The 27,071-nt window shown below is 47.4% G+C and overlaps 1 protein-coding gene across 3 annotated transcripts in view; it reads left to right on the forward strand.

Moving 5' to 3' along the window:
* CHRM3 (cholinergic receptor muscarinic 3) overlaps positions 1 to 27,071 on the forward strand; it is a 502,304-nt gene that overhangs the window by 464,686 nt on the left and 10,547 nt on the right. Inside the window, exon 5 of one of the 3 annotated variants that reach the window (XM_059170341.1) lies at positions 9,950 to 10,021. The exons of the other annotated variants lie outside the window; for them this stretch is intronic. The gene's annotated coding sequence lies outside the window, so the exon portion shown is untranslated. The remainder of the gene's footprint in view (positions 1 to 9,949; positions 10,022 to 27,071) is intronic. 3 annotated transcript variants of the gene reach the window in all.

The following is a 27,071-nucleotide window of genomic DNA, read 5'->3' on the forward strand; positions in this document are numbered from 1 at the left end:
TGTGGTGATACAAACAGGGCTTAGACTCGGAAGGAGATGGCAGTGAGTCTGTCCAATAGCAATGACCAGAGGCTAGCCAGGAAGGACCCAACCACACTCTCCCACTTCCAACGCTGACCTCTCTGTCTGGAAAGAGCCTCGTAAGCCGGGGCAGGGGAATCAGGCAACTAGGTGGGGCACTGGATCCTCTTGACCTCCAGGCCTGCCCTCCCTCATGTAGGTGAGCCTCTGTGTGGCCTCGCCCCAGAGCCCCGGTCCCCGCTGTCTGGAACAAGTGCTTCCCAGGCTGGCCTCGCCCCAGGAGCTGGGTGCGTGCCTGGTACAGGTTTTATTGCTTCTTATTAGGTATGATCTCTTCGTGTGCCCAGATTGTGAATTCTTGTAAGCAGAGACTATGTCGAAATGTCTCTGTGCCTCATTTTTCAAGGGTGTTTGGCAAATACTCCATGGGTTGGTCACTGTTTGACTCGTTGGGGGCCAGAGGCTCCAGAGAGCTGCAAAGGGACAGTCTGTGGAGGAAGGAGCATGCGGGGGGCACTTGCAACTCACTGATTTCTGGTTTTGAGAACATTCTCTTCTGTTTAGAACAGGTCATTTTGCCATTATTGCTTTTTTTTTTTAAGATTTCTTTTTCAGTAATCTTTACACCCAAGGTGGGGCTCAAACTCACAACCCCGAGATCAAGAGTCGAGTGCTCTACCGACTGAGCCAGCCAGGCACCCCTTGGGATTCCTGTTTTTGCTGCCATGTGAATTGTAAGTTGGGGGGGCCGTGCCGGTGTTCTTGTTCTTGAGTTGTTCCTTGGTACTAGAAGCTGGATAGGACCGAGGCCCACCCTTGAACTGCTCTGGGAAGATTCTAAATGTGTAAATGGTACAGTCTTTGCACACAAGTTGTTTATTATTTGAAGAAGGACAGAATAGGTGTTTGTATGCTGTGCTGAAGAAGGAAATAGGGCCAGAAGTCACGTCTCTGCAGAGTCACATGTTTTTACTCCGGACACTGAGAGAGGCTGGGGGCAAAATGCTGAGTGGCCATCCATCTCCCAGGTACGCACAGTTGTCCAAATAAGCAGAATTGTCCCTTCCGGGCAGGCAGGACAGATGAAACCTTGTCTTTTAGCTTCCTGTGCAGGCCTTCAATTAAGTCATATGATAAGGATTAATATTGTTTGTTGAGTGTCAGCAATGAACCAGACATATGACACCCTCCGTTCCCGGGAGTGCTAGACAGACGAGTAATTCAAACATAAAATGGACCCGCTGATGGGCTGGCCGAGGCTCGGAGGTGAGCACTTTCAGGGTATCTGGGCTGGTTCGCTGTTTGTTCTTTGGTGATTTTTCCCCAAAATTCCACCCGCTGCTCTGGGAAGGAACACCGTCCCCTCCTGTGTATTCCGCGCTCTGGGTTCACTCCGTGGTGACGCTTCTAGAATAGCCGTGGCCCTTGTTAGCCACTTTCTTTCTTACGGAAATCTGGTCAAAGCAGAACTGCTCTGAGGATATCCTGCTTTCCATACATTCTCACTGGTGCATTAAGTGCGCGCCAGATCGTGGGTGCTGGGTGTGTTTATACTCTCGTTGACTCAAATGACGATCATTAGTTTTTGCCTGAGGCATTCCTGAAAGTAAGCTTCACTTGGAGGGAGCAAGGCAGTAACATAACAGCCAGCCACAGAGGTGATTTTGTGTCTCCCTTCTCCCTGCATTATCCAGACCCCTGGTCATGTGCTCTGGTTCTGATCTAAAGTACGTTTTCCGACCATCCCAGCAGGGTCCCCCCTCTTTGAGATGTGCTCCCAGTGGGTTTTGCAAATTTAGGTTTGTGGAATCAGTCCACACACGTAGTAGTGAGAGAAGACGATCAAGAAAAGTGGATGGGGCACTTGGGTGGCTCAGTAGGCTAAGTCTGCCTTCGGCTCAGGTCATGATTCTAGGGTCCTGGGATCGAGTCCCACATTGGGCTCCCTGCTTAGTGGGGAGCCTGCCTCCCCCTCTCCCTCTGTTGCTCCCCTGCTTGTGCACGCTCTCACTCTCAAATAAATAAATAAATAAAGTCTTTTTTTTTTAAGATTTTTATTTATTCATTTGACAGACAGAGATCACAAGTAGGCAGAGAAGCAGGCAGAGAAAGAGGGGGAAGCAGGCTACCTGCTGAGCAGAGAGCCCAATGTGGGGCTCGATCCCAGGACCTTGGGATCATAACCTGAGCTGAAGCTTTAACCCACTGAGCCACCCAGGTGCCCCAAATAAATAAAATATTTTAAAAAGAAAGTGGAACGTTCGTACTCTAATAGCATGGACTGGCACACATAATATTACAAACAAAGAGGCCGTCTCTGTTTGAAAGAGGAAAGGCTGGCTGGGATGGAGCGGAGACAAGTTCGTGGCTTGTTCCACTCTTCTCCGTGTTTCAGTCACAGTGTGGATGGAAGCAAGTACCGCAGTAAACCTGAATCACAGTGTGCGTGCTTTCAATTTGTTCTGTCTCCTGCTTTGTTCCAGTTTGCTCATTAGTAATAAGCCCCTGTTGTCACATTTCGTGCGGAGACTTGCAGTCTGTGAACTCCCCGGCCTGAAAGGGATTCTGGAGCTCTTACGCTCACAACGTGAGAGTTTATAAGGGGCGCCTTCCCCGAGTTTCTCCTTTGCTCACCAGTAAACAGCAGCGCTCCCAGATATTGCAAAGTATGAGGGCAGCACTGAGAATTTTAGCCGCATCCAAGAATGAAAAAAGTCGTCAGGCCGTAAACATACCTGTGTTTGTGTACAGCCTCTCCACTTCTTGCTGATTAATCTGAACGGTCGTGCAGCTTGGATTCTGAAAACAGAAACAAAAATCAGTAAGACCACAGTTGTCCCAATAAACTTGGGAAGGTAGCCAGCACCCCCCACCCATAGCTCCCCCTCCCACAGCTCCCGGTGGATAGGGAACCCCTGGTGCTCCAATCCTGGGGAAGCCTGTGTCCCAGGACCTGTGTAACCTGGAGCTACAGGTCAAAACACCAGGTCAGCGGGAGTCTCGGGTGTTTACAAACATGGCAGCAAGTGTGGTCAGAATACAGACGCTGGGAGTCCAAAGATCTGAGCCCTGGCCGCACTGCCACTTTCCAGTTACAGATGGGAGAGGCAAGATCTTGGTTTTCATGTCTGTAAGATGAGGTGACGGTTGGCATGTTGGTTGAGGTTGTCCACCTGGTGACCACCCTCCAGCTCACAGCCCGTGACAAATCACACCACCAGTGAGACCCAACAGACATGGGGAGCCAGCTAGGCCAGGGAGGGGTGTCGATATGGTGAGAATCCTCCAGACGCACCCCCACATCTGAGAGGGGCCCAAACCCAAGATCAGCTCCATGGACAAGCCCCTGGGGTACATGCTCAGCTGGGAATGATGGCCCACGACATGCGTCCTTTCCCAAGGCTGCCCTCCCTAAGCCTGAGTCCACCGCCACCCTTTTATACAGGAAAAAAAAAAAAAAAAACCCACACACAAAATCATGGTAAACACCATACTTGTGAAAATGTCCAAATATCAGCAGGAAGTATAAAAATCAGAATATAACATTCCGACAGTCTGCCGTCGGGGTGGACTGTGGAGTATTTTTAGCATCGTGGGTATGTTTTTTTCAAGTCCTATACATGCTGCGATAGATGTCAGGAACAGACCTCAAAACTCAGCAGGCTCTGAATCCCTTGGAGGCTACAGCCACCTGCACAAAACTGTGTTTCAGGCAGAATTCCTCTGGTTCGGCTTGAAAGTTTGTCCATATTTTTCTTCCAAAACCGCATGTAGAGTCTAGAGCCAGAAGATTGTTGTTTCCAGAATGTACCTTTGAAATGACGCCAGGACAGGACTTGCTAGGGAAACATAGCCCTTCGTGAGATCCGCGGGTAGTTTTAAAGTCGCGGGCGGGTCAGCAAAGTACTTCGGGATGGACACCGGGGAACACATCCGGGGTCTTCCAGGCCCTAACAGTACGTGGCTTAATAATGGGAGGGAAATTTTCCAAACACCCCCTCGAGCCTACCTCTTCCTGTAGAAACACCTTTAGCAGAAGTTCCTTCTTTTTATTTTTTAATAAAGATTTTACTTATTTATTTGAGAGGGAGAGAGCTGGAGAGTGGGGTGAAGGGCAGAGGGAGAAGCAGACTCCCCGCTGAGCAAGGAACCCAACGCAGGACTCGATCCCAGAACCCTGAGATCCTGACCTGAGCCGACACTTGATGACATGTCTGTTCAGGGTCCCTCGTTAGGTCTCAAGGCAGGGTCAGGATATTCTATATCTTTGTACGTGTCTGCCAGGGAAAATGTTTCTAGTCCAGTCGTGAGACAAATACATCTAAATGCCAACAACGCACAAAGCGTGGGTCACAATCTGAGTAAACAGCAGTCAGGAGACAGACACGATTTCCGCCCCTGGGGACCCGTGGTGACACTGGAGACAGACGCAGGCTGCAGAGCAGGCTCGGCTGTCCCCGGGGCCGGCACGCACACGTGCTCTCTGCACGGGGCCGGAGAGCAGAGAGTGTGGGTTTTGCCGCCACACACTCTTGATTACACTATTCAACTCTGTTGTAGCGTGAAGGCAACCACAGAGGAAACATCAACAAATGGGCCTTGCTGTGCTCCAGTAAACTCTATTTATAGACACCGAGGATGGAATTCCATATCCTCTCCTCGCATCACACAAAGTTCCTCGTTTGATATTAGTCTGAACTTCTTATAAAAAAAAAAAAAAAAAGAAAGAAAGAAAGAAAAGAAATGGGAAAGCCAGTCTTCGCTCAGCAGTTTTATGAAATCAGTTGACTTGACAGATTTGACCCACAGTCAACACCAGGTCTATGGGACAGTATGACAGTTGGGAACCTAACTGAATTCTGGTTTTTTTACTGACAATAATGGTGTAAGAGGCGGTGTCCTAGGATGGTGTTGGATAGCCATTGGTTCTGCCACAGATCATTGGTCTTGGTGTTGGAGTTAGCATGTTGGGGGAAAATAACTAGCAGTTCGTCAAAATTAACTATACATCAGTATCTTTCTATTTGATACTTCTTATGATTTCTCCTATTATTTCTTCCAAGACAATAGCAAATGAATTAAAGGAAAGAAACTTACATATAACTGCTCCCTCCATCCCCGAATCAGAGCACTTCCTGCCACCCGGTCTTCTCTCCAAACTCCCGCTGGGAGGTGGTTTCACACCATGTTTATGCAGGTGTTGGCAGGAGACATACAGAGCATCTTAATCCTTAAATTGTGGCAATAGAGGGTTTCAAAAAACTGATTGGCATCCATCCCATGGGTAACGTGTTGAATAACTCCACTTCTGTTTATGATCCAAACCAAAGAGGCAAAAACCTCACTGGTATAGTGTCAGCTCTCCCATATGTGTATGTGGTTTTAGCCCATTCCATAGGAAGTCATTAAATAACCACCTTCTTGTAAGGGGTTTTCTTCCATAACTTAAGCATCGGTCATATGCAGCGATACTGAGCCCCACCCTTAACATCGGTCTGCTTTCTGAAGGTTAAAATCATCTGCATTTACTGTTGGCACAACACTACTTATGGCCCGGGTGGTTATCAGCTGCAGAAGAGAGCTGGAGAAGTGACAATGAGGTCACAGGGGGTGCAGGCCTGGGAAAGGACTGGCGAGGACCTGGAGAGCCTCTAGGACCCCAAGCAGGACAGTGTCTTCTTTTGAGCCGAGTCTCCTCTGCAGATGAGCTCTCTCACTGTCTCTCTGGGCACTAATGGTGAGCAGACAACGACATGCCCGTAGGCAAGATACACACCCCACTCTTCGTGACACTGGGCCCCCCGGACAGCTGCCTGCCGTTCAGTCCCAAATACACAGAATGCCACAGTGTGACCTCTGGAGGGCCATCCTGGCCGGTCATATGTGCGAGGTTGAACAGCAGAAACTAGGAAGCCAAAGGCACTTTTATGGAGGTAACTCTACGTTTGGGGAGCCCCATAGAATCTTTTTTTAAATTTCGGTTATGCCAACCATCAGTTTCCCATTGTGTTTATTTGGCAGTGACTCTGTGACCCTTCCTTTTCTTAGCTTAGCTTTCGAGGTCACCAAGGGGTTTCACGGACCAGGCCTGTTGGCAGGAAGTCACTTGCTTATGAACAGCCCTGGGAAGAATCAAAACTGTCGCTTTGTTCTCCCCTTCCCTTCCCTTTGTCTGGTGGCAGAGGGAGCTCAGGCACAGGCACCGTGTAGGGGGAAGTGCTCCATGAGAAGGGACATGTTTGTCTAAGTTGGCCCCCTCCCTCCCTGTCTCTGTCTCAGGGGGACACACACACATCCACACACCTAGTCGTCTTGTTTGCTGTTTCGATCTCTCAGTCACTCAAGTCATTTTGAATTCAGTTGGAGGATTTCTATTTGGAAACATAAAAGCATTCTTTCCTTCAAAGCCCTCTAGGAACCTGGAGACATTAGGGGAACTACAGTCCTGTTATTTAAAAAAGACCAAATCTATTGCTTTCACTGTGCAGTATATAAAGTCTCACTGTGAAAAATAACACCCGTTGCCCTTTATTTAGTGGGTATTCTATGCTAGATAGTGCTATATATGATTTCTAGCTTTCCAAACTACTGTAGAAAGGCATTCTCTTCCATTTTAGAGATTAAGACACTGAGGCCTCAAAATGGAAGTTGACCTTAAAGCTATATGGTTTTGTGAGAAGATCCAAACCCTGGATGTTCATTTCACGGCCTGATGCTTCTTCCTATGAGAGGAAAACGCAGAATTTTTTAACAGAAAATTGTATGCGATGACTGTCTTCTCAACATTTTTTAAGTCGCTAGACGTTAAAAATAAAACCTATCTCCTTGGGCGCCTGGGTGGCTCAGTGGGTTAAGCCGCTGCCTTCAGCTCAGGTCATGATCTCAGAGTCCTGGGATCGAGTCCCGCATCGGGCTCTCTGCTCAGCCTGCCTCTCCATCTACTTGTGATTTCTCTCTGTCAAATAAATAAATAAAATGTTTAAAAAAAAAAAAAAAACCTATCTCCTTTTCCCCCCACACCTGGGTGCTGTGCGACAGTGTGACAGGGTCACAGGTCCCAGCCTGAGGAGGAGAGGCTCCAGCAGCATCCTCCTGGGCTTGACCAGGTGACCCGGAAGGTGAGGCCAGACTTTCCAGGTTGAGAGAGTGCCAAGTGCAGGGATACAGCAGAGACAATGACTCTTTTAATTTTTTTAAAAAGACTTTATTTATTTGAGAAAGAGTGAGTGAGCACAAGCAGGGGGGAGGGGCAGAAGGAGAGGAAGAGGCTCTCCACTGAGCATGGGCCTTGATTCCAGGACCCTGGGATCATGACCAGAGCCAGAGGCTGTCTCTTCACCGACTGAGCCACGCAGGTGCCCCGATTGCAGACTATTTTAAACTGAAAGTCCTCAGTCCCAAGTGCATATTAGGATCCCCCTGTGGGTGTCACCCCCAGACTTTCTGCTTCAGTAGGTAGCGCCCAGGGACCTGCACTTCTGGCAAGTTCTCAGGCAACGCTGGTGCTGCCAGACCACCCTTGGGAAGCAGAGCTCTGAGATCACAGCTCAGTAGCCTCCATCACTCATTCAGACTGGGCTGTGCTTTCCAGGTTTTATCAGTTCAGTGTTCCCATCCACATGTGACCTCAGAAAACATCTTTGCATTGCTTATGTTTACTAAGACATCCATAAATCTGTTAGGTTTCCTTTTTTTTTTTTTTTCTTTTTGGTCTGAAAATTCCCCTGGCAAGGAAGTAATGAATCATGGAATTGAAAATCAGGTTCATGGACAAACCAGCCGGTCCAGGCACAGTGCCACCGGCTGGGGTAGTCAGTGTGCAGATGCCTGTCCAGCCCCCACCCACCCACCCCAAGATCTGCTGGCCGGTCCCGAGCAGAGCTGGTCAGCCGCACGTTCTGCCCGCCTCACACACAGCTTCTTGTCTGCTGGGTCTGCTTCGAGAAAGATCTCCCCTCCCCAGTCTGTGTCTGGGGGCCATGAAAACAAAACGGGTAATTTCAAACATCAGCTTGTTGCTCCTAATTTGTATATGCCTGAGCATTCACTGGAGGAAACCAGCAATCCTAGTTTTCAGCCGAGGCAGCGGAGGGTAAGACACTTAGGAATAATGGCAGCAAGCAAGCACCAGAGAAAGGAGTGGGAACCAGAAGGGAGCTGGTGCTGGTTGCTAAAGCTACTGTCAACGGGCCTAACAAGGAAAGTAGGAGAGGGGGGAGGGGGGAGAGGATGAAAAAAAATGCGGGAAATAAAAAGACGCATCTCTATTTCGGGCTCCATCCCTAGATACACCATCTTATCCTTGCGGCGATTGTCAGTGCCCTCACCCTGCCCTCGAGGGCATTGTCCCCAAAGCTTCCAACATCCTAAATCAAACAGAAGAATCCACATCTCCAGATTTTACCTTAATATTCCCAGGGTTCTTTCCCGAGCCACTGACTTGGAACTCACACTCAACCATCTGCTTCCTATGCCCTTTGAATAACTATTTAAAGTAAGTTGTTTGAGCTTGAGTTGCACCAATGGAAGAAAACCTTTTTATGGTTCTTCCCCTGCAAGGCAGAAGAGCTGGACCATTAGTGGAGCCCAAGAGAAACATCAGTGAGGAATTTAGAAACAGTTCTACAAAGTTACAGCTAGAGAACAACTCATTACCTCCATTGTCCTCATTTTACCCAGGAGAAACAGAAGCCCAAGGGGGGGAACTACTTGTCCAAATCGTAAGCTAATTAGTGCAGAGCAGTTCCTATGCGTGGGTGACCCTTAGTTGTTTTCTTTGCTTCTACTTTGTTGCAAATTAAGTTTTCCTGGTGATATTAGTCATAACTACAATCATTTAATACCTGGTTTTTGCTACAAACTAGACACTGTTCAGAATTCGTGTATTAATTCATTCGATCCCAACACAATCGTATGAAATGGGTGCTATTATCTGTCATCTCCTCTTTGCTGCCTGGGAAACTGAGGCACAGAGAGATCTGGTAACTTAGTCTTACACATCCATATGTAGGAGAAATGGAGAGGGGCTCAATTGCTACCTGGAGTGGGAGCCGTAAGAAGGTAAATTTCATCCATGCTGAATTATAACCTGAAATATATCTTTATAATAAATGTGTCTGTGACTACCAGGCCATGTAGCCTAGTGCTTTGACATAGGCTGTGAGCTCCTAGGAAGCAGGTCCCTGCAGCCCTGGTGTGTGGGGCACGTTGGCTACACCCACTAGCAAGAATCTAAGAAACCTGTAATGAGGTGACATTTACTCATGGGTGTGATTTCTGTTCATGGAGACCCCACAGCTCGGAGGCTACTTTGTGCATAGAAAAGATTTTCCTCTTCAAGATTACTGGAGGATGGTCCTGCCATAGCAGTTAAGGAAATAGGTATCCAAGGGTTTCCCTTCTCCTGCTGGCTGAGGAGAATTTCCTGTCTGTTTCCACCCTCTGTAAGGCTACTGTTGAAACATACAAATTATAACAATGAATCAGTTACTCAGGAGAATGAGTGCCCCCCCTTTCAGACCCATCATTGTAAAGTATAAAACAATTAGTCTTATCAAGAAGCAACATCTCAGCCCCTCATGCTGCTTCCCCCCACTTTCCGCGTGGCTCAGCTTGATTGTCAACCTTGGCAGAAAGCAGTGCCCGCCTCACGTTTTCTAAAATAGGACCCCCCCCCACCCTGTGTATCATTTAACCGACTAAAGAGCCTGTTTATTTCCTTTGCAGGACCTCAGTTGTGTTCAGTTTATTTTTGAAAGGATTCTCTTTTCTCCTGGGATGTAACCTTTTGTTTGTCTTGTTCATCCCAAAAGTCAGCTCAGAACCTGGTACGTTTATTTTCTTTATTTAGCAAACAGTACCTGTTCCCTAGGTACCCGGCATTCTGAGTGCTTTATTAATTTAATCCTCTTTACAATCCCACATTTAGGGACTCCATTTTACAGATGAAGACACTAAGGCACAGAGAGATCAAGTAACTTTCCTAAAAGTCACAAAACAGGTACGTGGGTTTGAACCCAACAGGTTTTAGCTCTGGGTTTCTGTCCAGCCATTCCTTTTAATAAATACATACAACTTGATTCTTACTTGTAAGGCATATGAATAATTTAAAGAAATGCAGAGTAAGGAGCAGAGAATTAAATGTCTCCTACTTAACTGTATCTGCTTTCCTGCTGCTTTACTTCTTAACACCTTTATATTTACCTCCACCTCTAATCTTGTCTTCTTTTCTTCTTGAAGCATTATCGAAAGTGCTCCTATCCTTGTATAATCTTTCTAATACAAATGAAAAACCCGAGCTGGCCAAGCTAGAGTTACAAAGGAAATATATGTATCATAGGAAAAGGGAAACCCATTGACAAACCCTCACGCCCTCAGCTCTGCACTTGATCACAGTTCTGTTCTCGGGAGGGCTACCCTTGCCTGTTTTATGTTTGCAGACGACAGCCCTCACAAGACAGGTCCACATCCTCATCTGCCTGAATCTGTGAAATGTTACCTTAGCTGGAAAAAGGGTCTTTGCAGGTGTCATTCAGTTCAGCTTGAGCTGAGACCATCCCGGATGCTCTATGCGGGTCCAGTGACAAGTGTCCTTCATAAGACATGGGAGAAGGTGAGAGAAGGCAGCGTGACCGTCGGGGTAAAGGGACCAGTGCGGCCACGAGCCAAGGAGTGCGTGGAACGACTAAAAATGGGAGAAAACATGGGAAGGATCCTCTCTTAGAGCCTCTGGAGGGAGTGCAGCCCTCAAATACCCGGATTTTAAAACATGGAACCACTGGGATAGTGAGAAAATACATTTTTGCTGTTTTAAGCTGCCCTAGTTGTGACTGGTTAAGGCAGGCACCGGAAACTAACGCATGGCCGTGTGAAGACTAAGCGCTTCTCAGTTTCATAATGAAGCAATTTGGTTCATCTCTCCCATATAAGCAGATAACAAAGAGTTAAGAAAAATAGCTTACCCCGCACATCTTGACATAACCTTTTTCTTCTCGTTACTCTAGCTTTACTGAGTGTGCCTGGGGATGGATGTAGTGGCAATCCAGCATGTGTGTGGCACTTGCGACTAGGTTTTATTTTTTTTTTTTTGAAGACTTTATTTGACAGAGAGAGATCACAAGAGAGGGAGCATGAGCAGGGAAGAGGGTGAGGCAGAAGGGGGGGAAGCAGGCTCCCCACTGAGCAAGGAGCCCGACACAGAGCTCGATCCCAGAACCCTGAGATCATGACCTGAGCCAAAGGCAGGTGCTTGCTGACTGAGCCACCCAGGCACCCCGCTACTGAGTTTTAAAAATTTCTCTTCCTGGGTTGGCTTGGAGCAGGTCCGTGAAGAAGGTCTGCCCTGGCCCCTCACTGTACTGGGCGTTGCAGAGGGAAAGTCAAGTGGGAGCCTGTCTGTAACTTTAATCTTTTAATTGTTTCCTTCTGCTCAGCTGGACTGTAATTCCTTGAGTTTAAAAACATGCCACCAAGTTTGTTAAATATCCCTCAAAGCCTTGGGAGACTATATTCGTAGGTGCAGAGTGAATTCTTGCTGAGCGGCTCGTAGAAAACAAGGGTACTATGCTTAGCCACCAGCAACAGATGTCTTCCGAGATAAGAGACATGAATCATGCTGCCGGTCTTGATTCCTTCTCGCTGCCATTGCCAAAGAACTTGCCGTCCGCTGTCTGTGTAGGATCTGATGGGCAGGAATTGGGGTTGGGGAGGTGAGCAAGACGAATGCCTGAAGAGGATGTTTCGAGATCACTGCAGGAATTGTAACAGGCAGATGTCTTAGAAGAAGTGGGACACAACTGCTGTCCTTGAAACACCGCTATGCTCCCCAGTGGGTGTCTTGATTCTGCTAACAGATGAGGTAGAAGACACATGCCAGTCGTCCAGGACAATGGTTCTCGAATGTTCACACGCTTTAGAACTACCCGGAAGGCTTGTTAAAACATGGACTGCTCCAGAATTTCTGATATAGGAGGTCTGCAGTGGGGGCCAAAAATTCACACGTCTAACAAATTGATGTGGATGCTGCTGGTCCCGGGACCACACTTGGACGACAGCGGTCTAGGAGACGCATGTGGGGGAAGGGTACACTCGTCTAATTAAACTGGCTGGCTTACTGCACGTCCTTGGGATCCCTCGTTATTCCCTGAGAGAAATAGCCCTACCTGGTTCGTGCTCCAGCGCTGTCTCCTTTTCACAGCAGATCTGTTTATCTGGTTACGACTCTGGTACCAAACAATGACTGTGTGATGGAGACTCCAGCAGCCACATCAGGAGAGGGCACAGCTGCTCCCTGCTTCCCACGTACATACGGTGATGAAGCCACAACCGCTGCAGGGGCTTTTCCCTCACAGGCCCCCAAGGGCGTCTTGAGCTCGTCCTCGGCCTGTTTCAATGAAGTGCGAGGCCATTCAGCTCAACAGCTGACCAGTCCGAGTGCCCTGGATTAAAATGGTTCCTCCGACCCTCTCCTCTGATCTGTCCCACGGAAGCTAACCTCTCTCGGATGCCTCCCTAGAGAGTTGAGGGGAATGCGAATCAAAAAGGCTTTCACAGCGATTTCTCAGTGGTCTCGTGGTTATATCTCATTGATCAACAAAATTCTGTTCAGATCCTGAGTAGCACGTAAGCTGCTCCCCTAATTTCTCATTGGGTGTGCTTTGTTACTCCACGCCAGTCACGTGACATTAACATTTCTGAGGAAGCAAGTAAGACAGGTTTGGCTCCTGATGTTTGTTGAGGCAGAAACTAAGCCTTGACTTCATCTTCTCTGGTGCCCAAACCTTGGTGAAGGCACAGAGTCTTGGGTTTGAACCGTAGGCAACACCCTGCAGCCCCTGAGTGATGGACGGCCGGCAGAATGGGACAGGAGATGTGCCACAGACCAGTGATTTGGGGTATGAGCCTGAGGGTTTCCAACCCTGATGGATATGTATTCTAATTTAAAATATCACAGGGAGGAAAAAAATAGACGTTCCCATGGAAACATTTTCTCAGGGCCAGCTCTTCTGTCTCATTATCATATCTTATTTAAATATTTCCTGGAATCAGTTTCAACTTGATCCTTCTGGAGGTCTTCTATCTTCAGTGGCCATGGATAGCATAACATCTGGTCAGAGGTTTTCTTTAAATAAACTGCAAAATTGTAGGCAGTTCCATGGTTTTCCATATGTCTGCTTGTTCTTTCAATAGTTGCAAGTTTCATACCATATGAAGATGTCATTAGCATTCGTTTCTGGATCTCTCATTAGGGATGTTAAGTTGGCTGAGCCAAACATTCCTTCAGGAACCACAGTAGACACCTGCCTACAGCTGGAGAGGGTACTGTTTGTCACGCGTTTGCTAATTGTACTCCAGCCCGGTTCCAATAAGCATTGCTGGGTCTCCTGGTGTGAGCCACGTTGTACCCATTATGTAGAGGACATTTTCCCCTAAATGTTTCTCTGACATATGAGCATATGAAAGTCTTTACCATTCTCAGAAAAACTAAATTGCCTGGGTGGCTTGGTGGGTTAAAGCCTCTGCCTTTGGCTCAGGTCATGATCTCAGGGTCCTGGGATCGAGGCCCCCACTGGGCTCTCTGCTCAGCAGGGAGCCTGCTTCTCCCCCTCCCCCAACCTTCTCTGCCTGCCTCTCTGCCTACTTGTGATCTCTCTCTATGACAAATAAATAAAATATTTTTTTAAAAAATTATAGAAAAACTAAATCAAATGTGAGGTTTGCATGTCTTGATGTGCCCTTTTGTCATCACTGAAGGACCGCGTATGTGACTTACAATTCGCTCACATTCCTGGTGTGGACAGATGGATCCCTTTACTTCGGGCTCTGCGCTGATACAAGTTTGCCAGCAGAGGGAGCTCACTCTTCCTTCTTCTTCTTCTTTTTTTTTTTTTTTTTTTTTTTTTTTTCTTGAAATCCATCCCTCTCCCTTATTTGAATCTCGCTTATTTGGTGGCATGCAGTGGAGTCTCATGGATTCTTCATTCTGGAAGCTAATTAAACTTCCAGAAACCTAATTCGTGGGAATATATCCTACCTGGGCAACTTAAATTTCCTTCCTCCCAGCATCAGACTTTCCAGCCATTGTATCTGCATGTTTGCTTGTTGAGCTATTCAACAAGAGAAGAGAATTTCACCACCTCCCAATATACAGATACACATATTCAGCTGGTTAGATGCAGAGTTTTTTGTTTTGGTTTGGTTTGGTTTTTTAAGATTTTTTATTTATCCATTTGACAGAGAGAGATCACAAGTAGGCAGAGAGGCAGGCAGAGAGAGAGAGGAGGAGGAAGCAGGCTCCCCGCTGAGCAGAGAGCCTGATGCGGGACTCGATCCCAGGACCCTGAGATCATGACCTGAGACAAAGGCAGCGGCTTTACCCACTGAGCCACCCAGGCACCCTTAGATGCAGAGTTTTAAAAACTTTCAGTTCCTCAGTCGTAACCAGATCATCTCAATTTGTATTAGAATTAGGAGAAAATTCACTGTGAGGCTAATAAAGCTAGAAATTCAAGTTCTGTCCCTTTACAAAGCCCCAGGGGGAGATCGGAGTGACGGCATTTTATACTCATAATTTTGTATTCATTCTTTTAAGGTTTTATTTATTTATTTGAGACAGAGAGAGGGCAAGCAGGGGGAGGGGCAGAAGGAGACGGGGAGAGAGAATCTCAAGCAGACTCCACACTCAGTGTGGACCCTGAGATCAGGACCTGAGCCAAAATCAGGAGCCAGTAGCTTAACTGACCCAGCCCCCCCAGATGCTCTTTATTTATTTTGTTAAAGGGAGACCATAAAGTTATAGAAGCTCTGGTCTCTGCAGAGTCTGTGTCTGCCCCTGACAGGAATATATTGAAATATTAACTTTTATAGAAAGTCTTTTCTTGGGGCGCCTGGGTGGCTCAGTGGGTTAAGCCTCTGCCTTCGGCTCAGGTCATGATCTCAGGGTCTTGGGATCGAGTCCCACTTCGGGCTCTCTGCTCAGCAGGGAGCCTGCTTCCCTCTCTCTCTCTGCTTGCCTCTCTGCCTACTTGTGATCTCTCTCTGTCAAATAAATAAATAAAATCTTTTTATTTTTAAAGGCTTTTGTTTCATTGCCTGTTTTTATAGTCAGAAAGTTTCTTCTCATTGTGGTGATGGTGGTGCTCGTGGTCACTGTGGTGTTCTTCTCTGGAGACAGCTGCCTCCTGCCACCAATGCCCATGTGTCAGTAGGAATGGCAACGAGAAATAGCCTGGGTGGAGCTCTCTGGTCTGTGCCTTCACGGAGAAGCCCAATGTGTTCACCAGGTTCCCTGAACAATCAGCTTTCACCAGAAGTTTCCACAGTCAGGTTTCCCATTTTTCCAGCATCAGGGAAGGGAGCTTAGTGTGACCTCCTTTCTCATGTCACACCTGCCCTGAGAATTCACCTCACCTCCGCATACAGCTCTGCCAAAGGCTGGAGCGCACTGGCCCCCCGACCCCGGGCCACGGCAGCAATGGAGATCGACAAAGTGGTCTGCCGTGTCTGTGGTGGGAGCTCACTCTGAACCAGTCCACTCACTGTCTCCGTGGCCCATGGAGATGGCATTTCGGCCTTCAATCCCAAACTGCGAGGTGCTGAGCCCGTGTCAGAGATTTAACTAATTCTAAGTGACAGTCCTGCCAGAGGACACCACGGGGTTAAGCATGAGGTTATGCCAGTTGCAAGAAGACCCCGTTGGTGGTGTGGGTTAAACAAAGTGCGGAGGCTGTGGTTCGGTGTCAGACAAACGCAGTCTGTAATCCCAGCACGTAACTAGTCCGCCGGCCCTTGGCCAACGTCTTAACCTCTAAGCCTATTTTCTCCAACATAAAATATGAAGGATAGCCATCTTACAGAGTCATTACAAGGACTTGCCCTAACAAATAAATGTATATTTAGAATATATGTAATAAATATGCCGCAGAGGGAATAGGCCCTCAGTAGTTTATGGAATGACCCATTACTGTAGAAGTGGTTACATCACGGGTCCGCTGTACGCACCAAAATAGAACAGTTCAGCCCTACACACAGCTCTGAGCGACACGGCCATTCAGCCTCCCATAGTGACGTGATGGGACATGTGGAATCGCCAATTTCGGTATCTTTTTTTTTAAGATTTGATTTGAGAGACAGCGAATGAGAGAGAGAGAGCGTGAGGTGAGGGAGGGTCAGAGGGAGAAGCAGGACCCCCTGCAGAGCAGGGAGCCTGATGCGGGACTCGATCCTAGGGCTCCAGGATCATGACCTGAGCTGAAGGCAGTCACTTAACCCACTGAGCCACCCAACCTCACCGCCCCCACATCGATACTGTAAAGATTTTAAAACATTTGGGTCCAGGAATTGGCAAGGTATTTTTTGATTTAATAAGATATCACGGACATCTGTCCTGTTCAGTGCAAATGTATCTATGTCACCCAGGCTTCAAAGGAGCCCGAGAACAGAAGGAGGGACCATCTGGCATTCGTTCCTACCTTATGACCTTGATCTCGTCCTTCAGAGAAGCATGGCCACTCCACGGTGGTCTATTAATTCTATAAAGCATTTGAAGCTTTGTAGATCAACAGGAGGATGTGGTTAACCAGGACCACGGATAGAGACCTCACACCGTGGGCACAGAAGCATACGCTTTATGAATATTACCTGAGGAAAGAGAAACACAAGCCTCAGATGGGAGGTCACCTGTCCAGGTCCCCTGGGGTGCGCACTGTGCAATCAGGTGGGTCTGGCCTGAATTGCGCCCCTGCTGGGTTATACGTGCATTTGGATGCCATTCCTTGTCCCCCAACTCCTGGAGCTCAGGGGCAGTAGGAGACCCAATGCTCCTGAACTCATCGGGGTGGGGACCCTCCACGCCTAGACCCCTGAACGAGGCCCCGACAGCACGCGGCGGGATGGCTCAGAGGAAGTGCAGTTTGATGGGGATTTCTAAAAATAATTCTGGGCACCAAACCTCAACACTCACCCCAAAGTTTTAGTTTGTTCTGCATTTATTCCGAATTCCTAGGATAATTTCTTCTTTTCTGCCTAAATACATCTTTTCATTTTATCGACTTCAAACTTCTGGTATTTCATTTTTTCCAACTGTATTCCTCTCAAGTTTTAGAATAAGGATTCGCCCTGTTTTGTTGAACTGGTTCAACCTTACTCCTTTGCCCCTTTGTTTTTGATCCCATGGAGCCAGAATTAATAGTGATATGAGTTCTACTTTCCATTTGGTTTCAGGAAATCCAAAACAAGAGATCATTGTTTTCTAATATTTAATTGTCTGGGCTCTGCCAAAATATACATTTTGTTACTTTATTTAATTCTCACAGTTTCTGTTCCCCTTGTTTCATTTTCACAGAAAGGAAGTACTTTCAACATAGCAGTCCCTTTTCTACGCTTTATGTACTTGAAGAATTTAATTTCCATTTTCTTTCATCAGCATTATCTGCCTCTGTTCTTGGGGGTCGGTGTTTCCGAGGCCCCTGCATCTTCACCATCAGGGTCCTCCTGTGTCTGTTCATCAGTGTGATTTTCTGCACGGCCTTGTGACGCGGGCCGGACAGTCAGTGGCCAGGGGCCATGAGCGAGGACACAGGGCCCTTTGCCTTCTTACTAGGATTCCAGAGGAGCAACTGGGGAAAATGAGTCTGGAAACAGCCATGTTCTTTCCCAGGGGATCTTAGAGCTTTGCACTGGAGACACTCCCACTGCTTTCTGCAACATTTCACTTAAAAGGAGTTAGGATCTTCAGCAGACACTGTGTCTCATGCACTTTCCTGCTCTGAAAACTCTATTTGAGTCGAGGTCATAGGTGTGAGTGAATCCCAGATGGTCCCTCTTTATGTTCTTGGGCTCCTTTTAAGCCTGGTGACATAGATATGTTTGTGCTGAACAAGAAAGGTATCCATGATATATTGTTAAATGAAAAAAATAGCAAGACAGACAACATAATACACACTGGGGGGTTGGGAGCATTATCTTGGGTTAGACTGCCTGGGTTCAAATCTTAACTCTGTCACCTAGAGGCTGTGTGACCCTGTCCTACTCACTTAACCTCTCTGTGACACTCATTTTCTCAGCTGGCCTTTAAGTAAAAGAGTCTTTTTTTTTTTAAGATTTTATTTATTTGACACAGAGAGAGATAGTAAGAGAGAGCGAGCACAAGCAGGGGGAGCGGCAGGCAGGCAGGCAAGGCAGAGAGAGAAGCAGGCTCCCCACAGAGCAAGTAGCCCAATGCGGGGCTCGATCCCAGGATCCTGGGATCATGACCCAAGCTGAAGGCAGCCACCAAACCGAATGAGCCGCCCAGGCACCCCTGAATATATGACTCTTAACTCACAGGATTGTCATGAGGATTAAATGGCTTAAAATATGTATAAACATAGAGAGCAGAGCCTTACACACAGTAAATGCTTAAAAACATATATTTATAGTTTCACAAGTGAACACATTTTGGAAGGACACATTCATTCATCTAACTTACTAAATAAACTGTGACCTAAGTCGTTACCTCTAGGGTCTGGGAGCGAGAGACACAAGGGCAAGAGGACCAGATTTATGCTTTATACACTTAGAGGTGTTATTTGGAAGTTGCCTGTTCATAACAGGCCCACTAGGAGGGTTGAGGCTAGGGAAAGATGGGGGTCCGGCCGCATCTGCATCTTGCAATTAGCTGGGGGACCCGGGCAAGTCTTTGCACCAGCAAGTGCATGTGCTTCCTCGAGCTTCAGGTGAAAGGCCCGCCGCCCCCCTGGGATGACCCTGAGGGATACACGAGTTCGTACACCCACACCTGCCGGAGCACCTGGCCCCCTAACTGACAGACGGTCCCCATGGCAGTAGTGGGAGGAAATGGAGGTCAAAACCCACAGCCCCTGGGTCATTAGGATGTTTGTCTTTAAAGCCTTGAGAGGAGAATTTAGAAGGCAAGTCCCTGAAAGGACAGTAGAAATTAAATGAAAATTGTGGGGTCTTGTGTTCCTTTCTGTTGTTTCCTCCCTCCCGCAATGCCAGGGAATGTCTCGGCCACGCGTGCACTCTTCACCGAGCATCCCAGAGCCGTCTTGCCAGCGTGTTCGCTTTTTTCCTGTAACTGGAGATTAACTCTCCCCGTTCTCCGTCTCTTGCTCTGAATTCATTTGATCTTAAGGGGTTTTTGCTTTCAAGTTACTGAGAGGAATCACAATTTTGCTATGTCTTTCTCTTGCCTCATCTGCTTTTGTAAGAAAAGGTGAGGGGCACCTGGGTGGCTCAGTTGGCTAAGTGTCTACCTCCAGCTCAGGTCAGGATCCCAGGCTCCTGAGATCGAGCCCCATATTGGACTCCGTGCTCAGCGGGGAGCCTGCTTCTCTGTCTGGCTTTCTCTCCCTCTCCCTTTGCCCTTCCCCCTGCTCACTCTCTCTTCCTCTAATAAAATAAAATCAAGTCTTTTTAAAAATGATAAAAAGCAAATATTATTAATGTGACCATATGCATCAAATATTGACCCACTGAATGTGTTACCTACAGAGGATCCGTTTTACAATTCTATCATGGTTATGAATTCTAAGACTTGGAAACTCCAAAAAAAAAGTGTAAATATGTCTTTCCACGTTGCCCCCAAGAATTTACAATTTACAACCTAATAGTAAAATGAAGATGTATAGATACAAGAAACGACACATCAAATGTTTGAGTGGCCATCAATGACCGGTGCGTGCCTGGGACTTCAGGTCTGGGTGTGACCATGTAGTCGGAGAGAAAGGCCCCCTTTTTACACACCTGCTGGGTGATGGCAGTTGTGTCCCTTGCTTTATTTTCTCCTCGAATCTGCTTAACGACCAAGCAGTGTTGTTATTCCTGCTGTGGTTCCTGAGGGTTTCGGAGGTCCCACACTGAGAAATGACAAGGCAGGACCCACACCCAATCACCTCCCTCCCAGCGCCTTCAAGGGATGTGAGGAATGTCACCTGTGTGAGGTCCAGGGTACGGTCAGGGACAGCAAAAGGACAGTCACAAAATGATCTGTGGTGCTTGCTTTCCCAAGAGACTGGATTTGCCTTGTGCCCATGACAGAGGGACAGTTGAAGGGACAGGGTGGCTGAGAACTCCTCTTTCTCCATAGCAGAAGCAGCTCAGCCCCTTGATGATGGGGACTCCTCTTTCCCAGCCACACCTCCTTCCTGTCCCCAAAAACCGGACTGCACGGATTGTGTATCTTGTTGGGTTATCCCCGCCGAGTGGCACAGAACTGGGAGTGGTCGAGGTGGCCATGAGAGTGCCGAGTGTTTTCTCAGCCTTCCCTGCCGCCGCCTCCGGAGCCCGCCGCTTGCCTTCCCTTCCATCAGCCGCTCACCATGCAGCCTCAGTCTCTGCCTTCCTGCCTGCCCTGCACCTGATCCCCTCCTGGAGCCCTCCTGTCACCAGCTCTCCTGCCCTAAGTATAACTTTGTTCATCCCAGTTATGTGGGAGTGGAGGCAACACTTCTGGGTCTGCTGGGGGAAAGAAACTGTGGCAGATCTCAGAGTAAAACCTCAAGTGGGAGAAGATGGAACCTTCCCCCAAGGAGGTGTATCAAGAGTGAAAAATTGAAACACCTTGCACTCTGATGGGAACGTGGGGGGTGTATGCCTGCAACACTTCGCATAGGCTGTTCCCACCACTTGGAATGCCGTGCTCTTTCTCTCCTGCTTGGCCGCCTGGCATTTTCCTTCTTGAGATGTGTCAGAAATCCTCTGCTTGGCCACCTCCTCGATGCCTCAAGCAAAGATGATTATGGACAGTAGTCCTTCTATCGCTACGACAGCGTAGTTGATGGTGTCTCCAACCAGTGGTTTCTGGGGAGCAGGAACCGTGTCCCCAGCCTGATGCATGCAGTAAGCACTCAAACGTGTGGGCTGTCTCAGATCACAGCTGAACAAAGTAGGACAAGGTTGGTTCCAGCTGGGGTGGGGTGCAGGGGAGGAGAGGTTGGAGAGTGTGATTTCCAGAGGAATTAAACGTCATCTGATGCTTGAAGAGACTTTGCCAGGGAGTTTGCTGGGTTAAGGGCCAGGACAGGGTCCAGATTTTCTTGGAAAATGGGATGCTCCAGTTTTCTAGATCTCTGTTATCCCTATTGGCCTCTTGGGCTGGGTAATTCTCCCCGGGTGGAGGGAGAATCTGGTGCCTTGTAGGGTGTGTATCAGCATCTGTGATCTCCCTCCCACCCCCTAGGCACCAGGAGCACATTGTCGGCAACTGGGGACAAGAAAAATGTCTCCAGACACTGCCGAGTGTCCCGTGGGGGCAAAGTCGCCCTGGGTTTAGAACTCAACAAAGCTTGGCTCTCGTTTAGCCTTGAAAAAGCCGTTCTATAAAATCAAGCGAACAACCACAGAAACTTACCATTCCTACTGGTGTTGAGGAACTGCTACAGGCCAGTCAGGCTATGCTGAGTGTTTTCTACACATTCTATCTAATTCTCAACTAGGATAATTCTCATTTTATAGACGAGGAAGCAGGATCCCAGTGCTCAGGCAGCTGCTCACAGGGCAGAAGGGGCATGTCTCCTGACTCTGATGTGAAAGACTCGGGGCACCCTTGTCTGCATGCCTTCCTAGTGACTGCTGCCCCCTTTGCAGTGTTCAGTACGTGTGGGAACTGGGGGACACAAGGGGACATGCAAATAGGCTGAAGGCTAAAAGCAGATCAGATATAGGAAATATGTCGATATAAAAATACTCTGATAAATACGGATCTTGAAAAGAAATCATAACTAGCTTACCTTCAAGCAATCCTAAAACATAAATATCAAGCTGAAAGAATGTCCTTTGCCAGCTGTCCTTGCAGTGTACATGTTAGAAATACATAGTCCAAATGACCGCTTTCACTAGATTTTTATTCATCAGCATTATTTCTGCAATTATATTAGCTTTGATCTCAGTTCTCAAGCACTGTTCCTTACCCATTGTTTGTAGAAATCATAAGTGAATCTTGGATCCTGAAGGTCTGCTGTGGGCAGGATCCGGCCACACTTCTTCCCTCGTTTTCCCTGAGAAAAGAGTAAGGACAGTAAGGGGGTAAGGAGTTGGTCCCTCAGGGTAAAGGGGCTTGATGTGTGTTTCAATTAGAACTACTTCTCATTTGATTTCTCTTTCTTGCTGTTTTGCTGGAAATTCTATTAACAAAAGGTTTGGGGCTTGAGAGTGCTGATGCAGAGCATGGGTCCAATGTAGACTTTTGGTTTTCAGGTAAAACCCTGTGATTTCAACAGCCACTGTTGTGCATAAACAGCAGAGATGCAAACCCTTTGCCAAGCGTCCTTCATTTCTGTGGTCAAATTGCATAAAAACCTCTGAAAGGCAGCAACCAAGGGAGGCAGCATGATACATCGACTCTTTAAAAACAAGCTTTGTCTTTTTTTTTTTTTTTAAGTGGAATTTGATTCCCATTTTGGCATTCCGGAATGTTCTGTTCGCGACATGAGCAAATGCTCCGTATTAGGGCACATCTTTCCTCCTGGCAGCTGGAACGAATAACAAGAGCTCAGTTCACAGAGTTTGGTTCTGACTGTGAGAGTCTGCAAAGGCTGGATTCCCTTAAAAGACACGTTTGATTGCAGAGGGTTTGCTGACCCTCTTTGATATCCTCCACGGACTGTGTGACTGAGCTAAGCGGAGGTTCCCTGTCCCCAGCCTGGGGAAACTCGCTGCCTCTCCGCACCTGCCCACAGAACTTGTTCTTCGAGTCGACTTTGCCACCTAGTGGCTGGCTCTGGTGTTGCGTCATCCCGGCCAACAGCTTTGCGGAAAGTCCCTTTAGCTGCCACAGAAGGTGGTGAATGGTGACTGTCCGGGTTCGGAATACGGAGGCAGCACCAAATAACTGATCTTAGGGCAAGGGCATGGTTGTGAACTGCAGAGGTATTTGGGGGGTTTTGCATGATTTTTGGCTGTTTTTCAAAATTACAGTAATAGTGGTAAGAATAATAGAGATGGAATTAATTTAGACCTCTGGAAGATATTAATTTGCTCTCAGGTTTCTGAGAGCAAATTAAAACCTCTCAGGTTTCTCGAAGAACTGGCACATGGGTTTTCAGATTGGATATTTACACTTTTTAAATTTTAAAATGCTATCCAGCTATTTTACGGACTTATAATCCCAGAAAACATTTTCTACAACTAATGGGGAGTAGGTTTCTCAGAGCCATCCTTCACTTCCCCCTAAACTTTGTATCCTTAAATACTTAGCCACATTTTGGTTCCTTTTCTCATTTTAAATATTAATAAAAGAGACCAAGCTGCCCACGGTGGTGGCTTTCAGATGCTGCTGACCACCGCCCACAGTTCAGATCCCATCTTACGTCATGACCGCATATATGAACACGTTTTTTAAACGGTCTGGAAAAATATACACTCAGAGAGGAACTCAAGAGCCGAGCTACAGATACACAGATGTGAGTAATCCACATGGAAGGCAAGGGCCTCCCTCCCAGAATCCAGGAGTGAAGGCGTTCAAGTCAACACCCACTGGCAGGATCGAGTTGAGTTGAAAAGCACAGCTTCCCTTGGGTCTCCTCACCAGCAAGAGTCAATCCAGTGAGCAAAGATTATGAAGTGCCTTGATTAGAAACGGACAAGCTCTACAGCGTGGAGGCTGTTGGGTCAGGACGAGGAAGAGGATGGTGCCAGGAAATCCCATCCTCCTCTCAGGGACTACACTGTAAACAGAAAGCGCACATTGATGATCTTATTCGGATCTCATCCAGGACCCCTGGTTCTTCGGAATAAAATGGCAGATGCATATGAGGAAAGACATTAGGCGATCTTCACTTCCAATAAGTATTTTTAGATATATCTATGGAAGGCTTTTCTTGACATTGTGATCACTTTCCTCGGATGTCACACCAGCCAGACATCCACTGCTGGGCCTCCAAGGCACAAAGATGCTTTCAAGAAGAGGAATCTGAGGGGCGCCTGGGTAGCTCGGTGGGTTAAAGCCTCTGCCTTCGGCTCAGGTCGTGATCCCAGGGTCCTGGGATCGAGCCCCGAGTCGGGCTCTCTGCTCAGCAGGGAGCCTGCTTCCTCCTCTCTCCCTCTCTGCCTGCCTCTCTGCCTACTTGTGATCTCTGTCTGTCAAATAAATAAATAAAATCTTTTAAAAAGAAGAAGAAGAAGAAGAGGAATCTGGCACAGAGGCAGGGAGAAGGTTATGGAAAATGTCTCAGGTACTGGGACCTGAGTGAAAGTTGGGAGGAGGGGGAGGCGATGGTGTTCCCTGGCCATATCCGGACACCCCCTGACTAGATCTGGCCTCATTGTGAAGAGAACAGGGACACCAGAAATGTACCCCATGGGGCTGGGGAAAGAAGATGAGTGCTGTGCAGAGGCATGGCCATTGTGAAGGTCCCCTCTGAAGAACGAAGGGAAGAAAGTTCCCTACAGTGGCGGGGAGTGAAGGTCCAGGAATGACAGAAGGACTAGGATTTACTGTATCAGACAGGACATGAATCATTTACTCATAAAGTATATATCATCTGGGCGCCTGGGTGGCTCAGTGGGTTGGGCCGCTGCCTTCGGCTCAGGTCATGATCTCAGAGTCCTGGGATCGAGTCCCGCATCGGGCTCTCTGCTCGGCGGAGAGCCTGCTTCCCTCTCTCTCTCTCTGCCTGCCTCTCCATCTACTTGTGATTTCTCTCTGTCAAATAAATAAATAAAATCTTTAAAAAAAAAAAAAAAAGTATATATCATCTTTTCAGGCCATTAATTCACTGATAAGGGAGTAAGGAATTTTATTTTTAATTTTTCTTTATTATATATATATTTTTTTAAAGATTTTATTTATTTATTTGACAGACAGAGATCACAGGGAGGCAGGGAGGCAAGCAGAGAGAGAGGAGGAAGCAGGCTCCCTGCTGAGCAGAGAGCCCGACTCGGGGCTCGATCCCAGGACCCTGGGATCATGACCTGAGCCGAAGGCAGAAGATTTAACCCACTGAGCCACCCAGGTGCCCCTATTATTTATATATATATATATATATATATATATATATATATATATATATATTTTTTTTTTTTTTTTTTTGAGAGAGAGAGAAATTGCAAGGGGTGGGGCAGAGGGAGAGGAAGAGAGAATCTCAAGCAGGCTCTATGCCCAGCACAGAGCTGGATGCGGGGCTCAATCCTATGACCCTGAGATCATGACCTGAGCCAAAATCAAGAGTTGGGTGCTCAGCCAACTGAGCCACCCAGGTGTCCCAGGAACTTTATTTTACTTACTTTTAAAGATTTCATTTATTTATTTGACAGAAAGAGATCACAAGTAGGCAGAAAGGCAGGCAGAGAGAGAGAGAGGAAGAAGCAGGCTCCCTCCTGAGCAGAGAGCCTGACACGGGGCTCTATACCAGGACCCTGGGACTACGATCCCAGCTGAAGGCAGAGTCTTTAACCCACAGAGCTACCCAGGCGCCACCCAGGAGCCCCCCAGGAATTTTACTTTTATGTAACAAGTTAAACTTCTGTTTTTAGGCCCCATCCCGCACCAGGAATCAGCACACACTTAACGGTTTACAACATCCGTTTACTATCTACCATCGCCTGTCCTCCTGGAGAACCAGGCTCGGGGTGGAGGGCAAGATTCCAGGCTCTTCCCCTCCGCTCTCTTCCCTGCCTTCCTCTGGCTTTGGAAACGTGTAGTTTTCTCCTCAGGGACATTACAGGTCAAGCTGAAGCCTTCTTTGTCCGTCTTCCTCACCCTTGTCATCTTCCCCATCCAAGATGTCACCGCCAATGTGTGATTGGCATCCTTGTCTTTTTATGGGACTTTCAAGCACACAAATATCTATATATGATACACGCTGTTCTTGTATGTGTTTTGTTGCTTCCTAAATCATATCATGTTTATTCATCACCCACAACTTGTTTTTTCTTATTCAACAACATATTTTTAGAGCTTTTGAAACTTTCCTATTTATGTGTACATCTGTAACTTTCTGTATATGTATGTATCCAGCCATGAAAGCATTGCCAAGACCAGAGTCATGAAGCTTATCCCCTGTGTTTTCTTCTGGAAATTATAGCTTCATGAGAAACATATTGGCTTATGTTTAAGTCAATAGATGATTGATAGATACATAGATGATTGATCAGTAAATCAGCTTTTTTTCTACTGTATTTCCCTTTATTACCAGATTTTTTTTAGCCACTGTCAAACTGATGCTCTTTTCCTGATTTTTGTCATGACAACACATGCTTCAGCAAACATCCTACGTAACCCCCCTTGTATATGACTATATGCAAGATTTTCTAGAGGACAGACACCTAGAGATTAAATTGCTAGCTTGTGGTGCACAGACTTTTTCCATGGGATTGATAGCTGAGTCACCTTCATAGTCGTAGCAGTGCATTTTCCTTAACGGGGTGAGGAGGCACCTGTTTTACTGACCTAATGTTTGGGCCAGTACACCGTTCCTTGGTGTTTAAAGACTCTAGTGTTGTAAGCTCTGTCTCTACCAGAGTATTTCAAGTCAACTTTAAAAAGCCAACTTTAATGGGGGCCTGGGTGGCTCAGTAGGTTAAAGCCTTTGCCTTCAGCTCAGGTCATGATCCCAGGGTCATGAGATCAAGCCCCACGCCCGGCTCCCTGCTCAGTGGGGCATCTGCTTGTCCCCTGCTCCCTCTGTCTCTGTCTCTCTCTCTCAAATAAATACAATAAAAAGCAAACTTTGAGCACGGTCTCCCTGAGTTCCTGCAGTTACAACCCTACGCTGAGGACCTGAGAGGTTGGCCGTGGTGGAAGGCAGGCAGCCGATCAGGGAAGACTTCCAAGAATTAGCTCACCACATGTTTCTTGCCCTCTTCATAACCCACGGGGGGGGGGGGGGGGGGGGGGGGCTTTCCCGGGGTCCCGTTTGTTTTTCTTGCGATAAGAGCATTTAACATGAGACCTACCTCCTGAAAAGAATTTCACCACACACTGCAGGTCTGTTAGCTGCAGACAGTGCTGGCGTGTGCGGCCCGGACTCACCTTGCATCACGTGTATCCCGAGTACGGGGTTTCTTGTCCTTGGCTGCCCCCACACCTGGCTAGGCCCATCCACTCTCCACTT

The sequence above is a fragment of the Mustela lutreola genome, chromosome 4 (assembly GCF_030435805.1).
Source record: "Mustela lutreola isolate mMusLut2 chromosome 4, mMusLut2.pri, whole genome shotgun sequence".
Taxonomy (NCBI): domain Eukaryota; kingdom Metazoa; phylum Chordata; class Mammalia; order Carnivora; family Mustelidae; genus Mustela; species Mustela lutreola.